Here is a 10,501-nt window from a genome sequence, read left to right as displayed (position 1 = left end):
AAACCTCAAACATCCTTGGGTCCAGTATCTTCAGGTGGTTTTTACCGCTCAATGAAATCGGGTAAATCCATTTATATCTATGTTTCTTGGTGTGTAAATATGGAAGCAATGACCCCCCCCCCCCACACACACACACACACACACACACACACAATATAGTTGTATGTACTATTAAATTTGTCATCTTGATATGGAACTGGTTATTGCAGCATTCTCCCAGTACATCTATATAAAAGCTCTTTTCCTGTTTTATTTCCCTATAAGCCCCCCAGTTGTCCTCTTATGAATATCATCTAATTGTGTTCACTAAAATGAACAGCAGCATTTTTTTATTCCTTCGAGGTCTGGTCTCAAATAGCCTTTAAGGAGAGTAACACTCTGTACCCACGCATCATTTGCATGACCCTAACTCATTTATTTAGCGCTAATAATCTTAATATGCAGTTTATTGTGGCTCAGAACTCGACATGTAGTTCCCTTAGGGCCTCTGGCTGCATATTAACAAGGTTCAGATATGATGTTATGAGTAAAAGTTCCAATCTTTTCCCTGTGGACTGAACTAAATATAGAAGCAGATAATTAATAGTGTTGTAGATAGACATACAGTGACATTTAACATCATTGTCCTTAGGTAGACTGTTCCATTGAAACACACACTGAGTGGAACCTACAACCCTCTGTGTTTTCATTCAATAGATCAATAGAACCAAAACAAAAAAGTCACATGTTCAGATAAAATCTGGACATAAAAAGCACTCATACAGCAGGCCTGGTGGAGCAGAGGGACTGTTCTTAATCAGGACAGCTTGGGTTCAGTGTTCTCTGACAGCAAGGCAGACTGCCCTTGAGCAAGATGCAGAATTTGTTCCAGATCCACAATTATGCAGCAGATTGCTGGCTTTGACACCTTGCACCCTTCATCAAGAAATGCTCAATATGTGAACTAAAAATATATTTTTTGGTTCCAAAATAACCCCCTTATAATATTATAATGACAACACAGTTGAAATAAATACATAACTGATTAGAAATGTTAAAAAAGGAGAACGCTTTGAGTGGATTTTTATATCTGCTCCATCAATTCCCCTTCTATAAAGTGGCTTTTGGGAAACGCATATCAACAACACTGGGCTCATTGTCTCGTTCTCAGCACTCCGCTTCATCTGCTCACTTCATTGTGTGCCAAACAGAGTTACTGGACAATGGTCCATTGTTAGATGTGTTGTAGGCTGTTTCTTTTTCAAGCCACTTGAGGTCAGTACAGCCCACATCACCAAATCTCACAATTTGTTACACTCTTTCTTTTCACAGTGTCTCATGAATGACAGGGCTACACATTCATTTGGTCTGAATGGACAGGCTTGGACTTGAAGTGAATGAGAACCAAGAAAAAAGAAAAGGGTTAAATGTAGCTTTTATTATTACATTTATTTTGAAAGTTACACTAATGATTGTCATGCTGAAATTAAGACTCCTGTAGGGACATGACTCTTTTCAAAAAATGAAATTCAAGTTTGAATTCATTCTAATTAAGATAAAATCCAAGTGTGTGTGTGTGTGTGTGTGCAAGTTACAGTATCAGCCATAATATGAAGGACATAAAACTCCCACTGCCAATCCCATCTGCAAACACTGCAGAAAAGATACAGTACCAGTCAAAAGTTTGGACACACCTTCTCATTCAATGGTTTTTCTTTATTTTTATTTTTTTCTACATTGTAGATTAATATTGAAGACATCCAAACTATGAAGGAACACATATGGAATTATGTGGTAAACAAACAAATGCTCAACAAACCAGAATATGTTTTATATTTTAGATTCTTCAAAGTAGTTGAATGAGAAGGTGTGTCCAAACTTTTGACTGGTACTGTACATGAGAACATTTATTCTAATATATTTTATTCTGGTGGCCTGTTAAAAAAGGGAATACAATTATGCATTTTTAATACAGTAACTAATTGTCTACTTTCAGATGGCAGGTTCTGTATGTGCACTAGCAAATAATTTCCCAGAACTATGGTAATATTTTATATATTTAAAATAATATGGAAAACTGAAATAATGAATGCATTCTGCAGTATATTAAACATATTCTGCATGAGCTGCATAACTCTCCCAATGCACTAAAATGTGGGAATATTTATGATTATATTCCTCCTGTTTTTTTAATACAGTACTTAATTGTCTAGTAGTAGTTTGGATGTCTTCAATATTAATCTTATAATGTAAAAAATAAAAATGAAAAAAACATTGAATGAGAAGCATGTGTCCAAACTTTTGACCGGTACTGTATAATAATATTTTTATGAGCATTTTTAATACAGTACCTAATTGTCTACTTTCAGATGGCAGGTTCTGTATGTGCACTTCCCAGAACTATGATAATATTTTATATATTTAAAATAATATGGAAAACTGAAATAATGAATGCATTCTGCAGTATATTAAACATATTCTGCATGAGCTGCATAACTCTCCCAATGCAACCAAAATGTGGGAATATTTATGATTATATTCCTCCTGTTTTTTTAATACAGTACTTAATTGTCTACTTTCAGATGGCAAGTTCTGTATGTGCAACTATAGTAATATTTTATACATTTAAAATAATATGAAAAACTGAAATAATGAATGCATTCTGCAGTATATTAAACATATTCTGCATGAGCTGCATAACTCTCAATATGTTCTTTAAAAACTCCCAATGCACTAAAATGTGGGAATATTTTTTATTAATTGAAAATACATTACAATTAAGATCAAATAATTGTCAAGTTACAGTTTCAGATAGGTTATGAAGGCACTAGCAAATAATTTCCCAGAACTATAGTAATATTTTATACATTTAAAATAATATGAAAAACTGAAATAATGAATGCATTCTGCAGTATATTAAACACATCCTGCATGAGCTGCATAACTCTCATTATGTTCTTTAAAATACTGCAGTATATATACTTAATTGTCTACTTTCAGATGGCACTAGCAAATATTTTCCCAGAACATTTAAAATAATATGAAAAACTGAAATAATGAATGCATTCTGCAGTACATTAAACACATCCTGCATGAGCTGCATAACTCTCCCAATGCACACCCAAAACGTGTGAATATTCACCCCAACACCTAAGCCTAAATTTCTTGGAGGAATTCTTCTTTTCTGTGCTTCAAAAAACAAACAGCGCGCCTCCCGCCTGGCTCGGCTCGGCTTGGCTCGGCTTGGCCCCGCCCCTGTGCGCTCCTGCTTGCGCCATTACGTCTGCTGTGCTGCAAGGCAGGCAAGGCAGCTGCAGAGAGAGAGAGAGAGAGGAAGAGAGCAGGGCTGACAACACCGGAGAGAGGCTGACTTTGGAGCAACATTTGCAGCGTTTTTGGGTTGATTTTACGCGTGTGTAGCGCTGCGCTGCTCCGTGTGGAGACCTTTACGCATGCGTGGGAACACACGTCCTCTCTCCTCCGACCCGGAATGACTGCCAGTGTCTAGCCAATGCTGGCTGCGGGGGCTCCTGTCTTGTGGATTATCCGTCGAGCCCAGTCGCATGGTCGAGCCCGGAGGAGGCCCCCCTGCTCCGCTGGATGGACTGATGGACTGATGGACTGATGTACTGAACGAGGACCGAGCGACGATGCTCGGGTTCCACCGGCAGCGAGTGAACTGATCCTCGGATGTTCGGGCTACATCGCCCCTACTCAAAACATTTCCTCATAAGGCAAAAAAAATATATTCTTTAAAAACTGGACGCCCCTGGAGCAGTTTATGACGGTAAGAAATAACTCATATATTTTTAAATATTTTTAAAAATTAATTTAATTAATTATTTTATTTATTTTTTACTTTTTTTTTTTTTTTTTTTTTACAGCCAGCTGACATTAGCATGCTAGTTAGCATGCTAGTTAGCATGCTAGCTAGTTAGCATGCTAATACCCAGCTAGCATGCTAACTCATTCACATGCTAACTCATTCGCATGCTAGCTAGTTAGCATGCTAGCTAGTTAGCATGCTGGCTAGTTAGCATGCTAGCTAGTTAGCATGCTAGCTAGTTAGCCTAGCGCTGTCACTTGCATCCCAGTTGACTCCTCGCACGGCTACAATGAGATGGGGTGAAGCTTCCACACATGCCCTGTTTTATGGGGGGGGTGTGTGTGTGTTTGTGTGTGTGTGTGTGTGTGTGTGTGTGTGTGTGTGTGTGTGTGTGTGTGTGTGTGTGTGGAAGCCTCACATTAAATACACATTAATGCATTTTTATTCCATAACCTTTCATGCTCAGTGGTGGTGCAGCTTGCTTGCTTGCTTCCCAGCTAGCTGCTCCCACAGCCCATTCAAAAAAAAAAAAAAAAAAAAAAAATCCTGCAGGATTACTTTAGGTTGCAAGAGAAACACATCTATTGTGGGTGTTTTTTATATGCAGTTAAAGGTCTATTTTATAATTGATACAACTTTAGTTCACCTTCTCTTAAGTATGCATTCACATTCTGTTAATAGCTCATTCATTATGTACAATAAGCCCTTTAATGACACAGTCCAGTCGGTGTTCAATGGAAGCTCTGCGGATGTGGCTTTAAAGATGGCATTCCTTTATCATGCAACCTCACAGCACTTCATTACTGATCATTGAGTTAATTGCATTTGCTGTGTTGTTTGTACTGAGCTATTGTGTTTATTCTCTTCCAGCATCAGCAGCACAGACAATTAGAATTAAAATGTATATGTTTTTTGTTGTCATTCATTGATAAATGTTTGAGTTGCAACTGCTCTCATGTACATGTCACACGAGAGGCCCTATGAATGGATAAGCTGCTTATTGCAATCCTGCTTTTTTAGTAACCCATGCATTTTAAAAAAAAGAAATGCTTCTAAATGGTAGAACATGACTGTTAACTATGTGGTGTTCAGGACTAGATGTGAGGGTTTTGCTGTGATGAGGCGTCCTCCTTCTTTTTCTCAATGACGTAATCCTCCACCATCCGTGCCACATCTTTTGGGTCGCAGTCGGTTCCTCTGCTGCCTGCTGCTTGCCAGTCTGCTGCCTGCTGCTGAGATCATATTGCCTCTGTTCTGTCCGGTATGTCCGGCCTCCATCTCTCCCTCCTTGGCTTTTTTTTTCTTTTTTTTTTTTTCTCTATCTTAACTGCAAGAATCGTATACAGCTTTTACAGTCACAACTGGTTCTGAATGGGATCTCAATTGTGAATGAAATCCAGTAGCTGGGTTCAGAGTGTTATCTAAAACCAGCAGCCCCAAAAACTGTGTTTGGGGGTCCACATGGATCTGTGAAAGGGGGCACACCCCAAACCCACAACATACTGTGTGTATCCGGTGTCATTTTACAGTTTTATTTTAATCTGTGAGATAAGATATAGTGATAGTTTTGAGCTTTTCTGCAGTATCCATTTCTGGAGGAATCTGCATAAACAGAAACCTGAGCAGATTGGGAACCAAAAAATGGTGTGTTTTTGACCTAATGTTGGGATTGACCTGAATACGTTTTGGGAAACCTTGTCTGATGAAGCTGAACTATTTATGTTGGGAATTAGGCCTGTCATGTTGCACTTTTTTTGGGGACACAATAGGCTATTCATTACCAACAGATATTATATATTAAAGCTGTGGTAGCACGGATTATTTAGCAACAGTGGCTTTTTAGCTCAGCTACAGTTAAGATAAGAGAGTCAGGCATTCAGGTTTCTTTAAAGGCACAATCCCACACATCCCATCTCTGATATCAGTAGTAGGATTGGAGTCTGTGTGGCACTTAAATACGACAAATACAGGCTGAGCAAAGTTTCTTGTCATGAATTTTGTTACATGCAGTATAACAATTTTTTTTACACGCGCATTATAAATTCCTAAATGGCGTGCTGCGGAGGAGCCGCTTTGCTTTGGCTCTCTCCGAACCCGAAGAAGCCTTGAGTTTTCTTTAGGAGTGGATGGACTCAGCTGGTGAGGATTAAATTGCCTAAAGCAATGGCCCTGGTTTAGTCGAGCCGTGCACCTGAACCTGCCATCCCCATGGTGTGCAGCAGCAGTGTGTGTGTGTGTGTGTGTGTGTGTGTGTGTGTGTGTGTGTGTGTGTGAGTGTGACATGGAGAGAGAACAGATAGTAAAAAGTGAGGAGAGGATATGGATACTGGGAGACAGAGGAGGCACAGGTGTGGCAGGGTTAATGGGGATAATCTGCACCTGGTAGCAAAGGGACAGGGGGGGGGGGATCCCATGGGAGCAAATTTGGAGCTTGGTAGTATCATCAGATCCCAGAGCAACTTGCTCAACTTCAAATGTTGTCATAGTGCGTGGGCAAACTTACTGTAATTCACCCTTATGTTTATTTCCAGCAATTCTTAGTCATTATTTGGCTATTGTTAACCAACACAATACAATTCATTCCTGCTGATGGTCACGCTTAGTTGAAATTACTTTCAGTCTTGGGTCAAAGCCTGCAGAGTTGCTCTATATGCACAACAGTTTGACAAACTGTTGGTCAACATTGCCTGCAATAAAAGCAAAAATTAGAGTTACCTTTTAAGGTTTTTTTGCGAGGATTTTTTTTTTTTTTTATCACCTGATGATATTCATTTTTTTATACTGGACATGTAGAAGAAATTAAGTGAGGAATATTGTTGAATATTTCAGTTTTTCCGCTTGCACCATATCTTGGATACTTTGTTCGATAGGTGCAAGCATTAGGCTGTTGCGTTCGCGTTTATGTGGTGAGCTAATAAGCAAGCTCAGCAGATTCATGTCCACTTTTATGTCTTTTAGACTGTGCCGTTTTTTTACAGATGTGTCTCCCCAGGTTGGGCCGGCCCCTGTAGAGAAAATGCATAAAGATGACAGTCTTTGGTTAAACATCATAAACCAGCCTACATAGCGAAGAAGTCAAAGGTCGTCCATTGTTCTCGTCTGCTGGAAGGGCTGAGATGTGTATGCACTGTGGGATGGGCTCGGAGGAGAACAGAACGTTAGAACGCAGGACATTATGTGGCTAAAAATTGAACAAGAAGTCAATGTTTTAGTAGGAGAATAAGGTTCTATTTTGCCTTTTTATGCACCCTGAGCTTCACTTTCTGTCTTTCTGTCTTTCTGATACTCTCCTTTTTTCTCTCTATCTTATTCTGCCACCTTACGTCTGGTTAGTCACAACGTTGTGAGGACACACCCTACCTTACAGCGTGGCTCAGTAGTGCTGACAGCTTAGTTTTGGTGCTAACTGACAGTGGTGGTAAGAAGACGACTGACTAAGGGGGGCTGCAGGCAAGATCTATATCAGACTTCAAAGATGCGTTTTTGTATCTTACATTAGTAAGCTTGGATCCATTTCCAGAAGTTAATTCACTTTCACTTTTGTCATCATAATGTAGGTTTTATTTTTTATCAATGTAGTGCGACCACGTTGCTTTTTTCCACCCCGATACACAACTCTATAACTGGGTTATTAAGACTCACACGTGTGTATGTTTCAAATTGAGTGGTACTCACCGTTTTAGATCCCCGATAAGTTGCTCCTCTTTATTTGAGTGAGACCAGGCTTGCTGTGACCTATGCTGACTGTTGGTGACAGCCCTGTCAAAGAGCAGCCTGTTCATGTTTAACCAAGAGGACCAGCTGCCCGCTCATTCTATTATAACCCTTTTGGAAAGCTCGCGGTCCTATTTGCAGTTGGGAAGCGCAGTAAGCCATTGATGGACAGAGTTTGGCCACTTGCAGTTAACAGTGGCTGCACACCGACCCGACTGTTGCCAAGTTACTGGTGGTTTCTCTGCCAGCTTATTCCTTGAATGTTGTGCATCTTGCATCAGTAATTTAATGAATGGAAATTACTTCCATTAAGTCATTCTGAAAAATAGTCGCTGTACATTTACAAATATGCCTAATTTGGTAAAGACCGGCACAAATCTAATTTCCCTAACATGTCACATGCTGGTGGCAACCTCACATCTTCATCATCGTCATCGTCCTGAGCTACTGTTTTTTTTCTACAGTCTGACTGGCAGTCCTTAAGTGAACCAGCCAAACAGCCGTCCATTCACATAAATATCCAGCCAGATAGCTTTCAGAGAGGCAGCTAGTTAGCGGTCTGTTGCTGGGGCGGATATGGCACAACTCTTTAGCAAAAAAATCATCTCCCAAGCCCCAAACACAGCTGTGTTTATTCTGTGTAAGATACCACAGCTACATACTGCCAGGACCAAGGTGCCCTGACAGATTCAGGCTCCAAAAACGAAAAGCAAGTAGTGCGAAATACTTGTCAAATGAGAAGTATTTTGAGTATGCAGTCTGATTTTCGGAGAAATTTGATCTAGTATATTCTTCTTATTATTTTATACGATGTCATTGTGAAAGACGATAAATCATATAGAATTTGGCCCATGTTCCTCAAGCATTGTTGTCTCAATATCATTCAGAAATTAGAGAACACTCGCATGTTTGCATTAGTCTGTAAATTGGAAGCCCAGACTAGAAATAATAATTTGTTGCCTGTGAACACTGATACAAAGATAACAGTGGTCTTGTGAATTGGGTGTATACGAGTTCAGCCTGGCAGGGAAAAGGCTGTTATTATATTTAGCAATAAACCACATTTATTCATAGTTGGACAGTTTTAGTATTGTAATATAGATCACATTCATTCTTCATGTTTTTGCAATAATGTTCTTAGAAGTCTTCGTACTTTTTTTTTTTTCATGGAACGTGAGTTTTTAATGGCTTGTAGCTGTTTCAATTTTAAGATTTCGTGTTAGACGTATGGTTTTTATCAAATCAGGGTCACCTCTTCTGTTCCCTCCCTCCTCACTCTCTCTCTCTCTCTCTCTCTCTCTCTCTCTCTCTCTCTCACTGCCCAGTGTTTGGCGAATCTGGATCATGCATAACTAATCAGATGAAACTGCACATTATGGTAATGGCGTTCTCTGTTAGTGGGCAGTCATAATGGTTTGATTAGCTGAAACAGCATGTTATCCAGCCAGAGAGAAGGGAGCTCGAGACGGACCCCCTACTTCTTCTCTCTCTCTCTCTCTCTCTCTCTCTCTCTCTCTCTCTCTCTCTCTCTCTCTCTCTCTCTCTCTCTCTCTCTCTCTCTCTCTCTCTCACACACACATAATCAATGATATTTGAAACCACTAGTTACAGTCAAATATATACAGGATTCAGACAATGGCAGAGAGACTTGTTACGCTACATCTGTGCACAATATCTGATTCTAATTTTGACACCCTTATTATTATTATTATTATTATTATTAAGTGTAGCAGAAATCATGTCGTGTGATCCCATATTGCTGTAATGGCCATAACAATTCTCAAATTAAGCACACATGTTTGTCGCTGACGTTGAAACAAATGACTAAATTACTTTCTTTTTTAAATTGTTGCAGGTGTTGTAAAATTTGTAGAGCATATCAAATTCAAATTTACTCCACTTTCTGGGAAATCTCTCTAGCGTGTAATCTTCTGATATCATAGTGTGGAGTATCTTAGTCTGTCTACATTCTTTTCTCAGACCTTCGTTCTGGTTTAGTAGAAGAGATTAACTTTTTACTCCACTAGGCCTTTGCAACATAAAAAGTGGTTCTAGCTATTTCATACAATTCATCATCGCTTTCTGCCCTATTATAAGTCACTTGTGTGTTCTAACCCAGTTTCTGAAAAATGCAGTGCTAGATTATACCAGCAGAGCAAAGTGATGAAGCTAGCTAGATTATAGATAGCTTCATCATGTGAGATCGATTTAGCTAGCCTTGCAGAGGTTGTATTAAGACAGCGCAACATAAAGACATTAAAAGATTATCATGATCACATTGATTATTAGTGGATGTGACATGGACAGACGCAGAGATGGCCTTCGGATAATTGGAGTAATGGAAGACAATGGTGGCTGGACAGGTGGGCAAACAGCAGGGGGGGGGGGGGGGGCATCAATGGGGGGGGGATGGAATATATGAAGCAGTAGTAGACTGCTTTGGCTTCATTAATCAAAATAAATATTGAATGTAAAGGAAGCAGGTAGTTTTCATAAAAACAGGGTACCATATTGGAACACTGTATCAAGTTTTCACGCTGCATTCAAAAGTTTAAAATGTTATGTATTTTTATCATAAAGGAACATGTGTAGCTCTACTTAAAAGCGGTACTTATGAAACAAATACAATGTCGTCTAATGTTGTCGGGTCTGATACAGCAGGGTTTACTTTACGTAGTGAGGAATGCAGTCATGAGGGTTGTGTTAAAATGCTCAAAGGGGTGTGCAAACATCCGCAATGAAAATGCAACTGATTGCAGGTGCGCTTGATCTGTATAACAGGCATAACACTCTCAACCCAATGGGACAATATCCCATAAATGTGTGGTGTTTTGGATTTTTCCGAGCAAAATGGCTATTGCTCCACTGTGAGTGTTTCGTGACCACTCCTCTTGGCTCAAGAATGTTAGCAAGCAGCTCAGAAAGTGATGATCATATGCGACTTTTAGAGGAAGTCGTCTGTTGGATTTGGGCACAGGGAAT

General features: G+C 39.5%; 1 protein-coding gene across 4 annotated transcripts in view; it reads left to right on the top strand.

Moving 5' to 3' along the window:
- Window positions 1–3,255: 3,255 nt before the first annotated feature.
- ptpn4a (protein tyrosine phosphatase non-receptor type 4a) overlaps window positions 3,256–10,501 on the top strand; it is a 63,776-nt gene continuing 56,530 nt past the window's right edge. For all 4 annotated transcript variants that reach the window (XM_054615179.1, XM_054615177.1, XM_054615176.1 and 1 more), the window contains exon 1: window positions 3,256–3,766. The gene's annotated coding sequence lies outside the window, so the exon portion shown is untranslated. The remainder of the gene's footprint in view (window positions 3,767–10,501) is intronic.

Source organism: Anoplopoma fimbria, chromosome 16, assembly GCF_027596085.1.
Source record: "Anoplopoma fimbria isolate UVic2021 breed Golden Eagle Sablefish chromosome 16, Afim_UVic_2022, whole genome shotgun sequence".
NCBI lineage: Eukaryota > Metazoa > Chordata > Actinopteri > Perciformes > Anoplopomatidae > Anoplopoma > Anoplopoma fimbria.
This window is presented reverse-complemented; position numbering and strand designations above follow the sequence as displayed.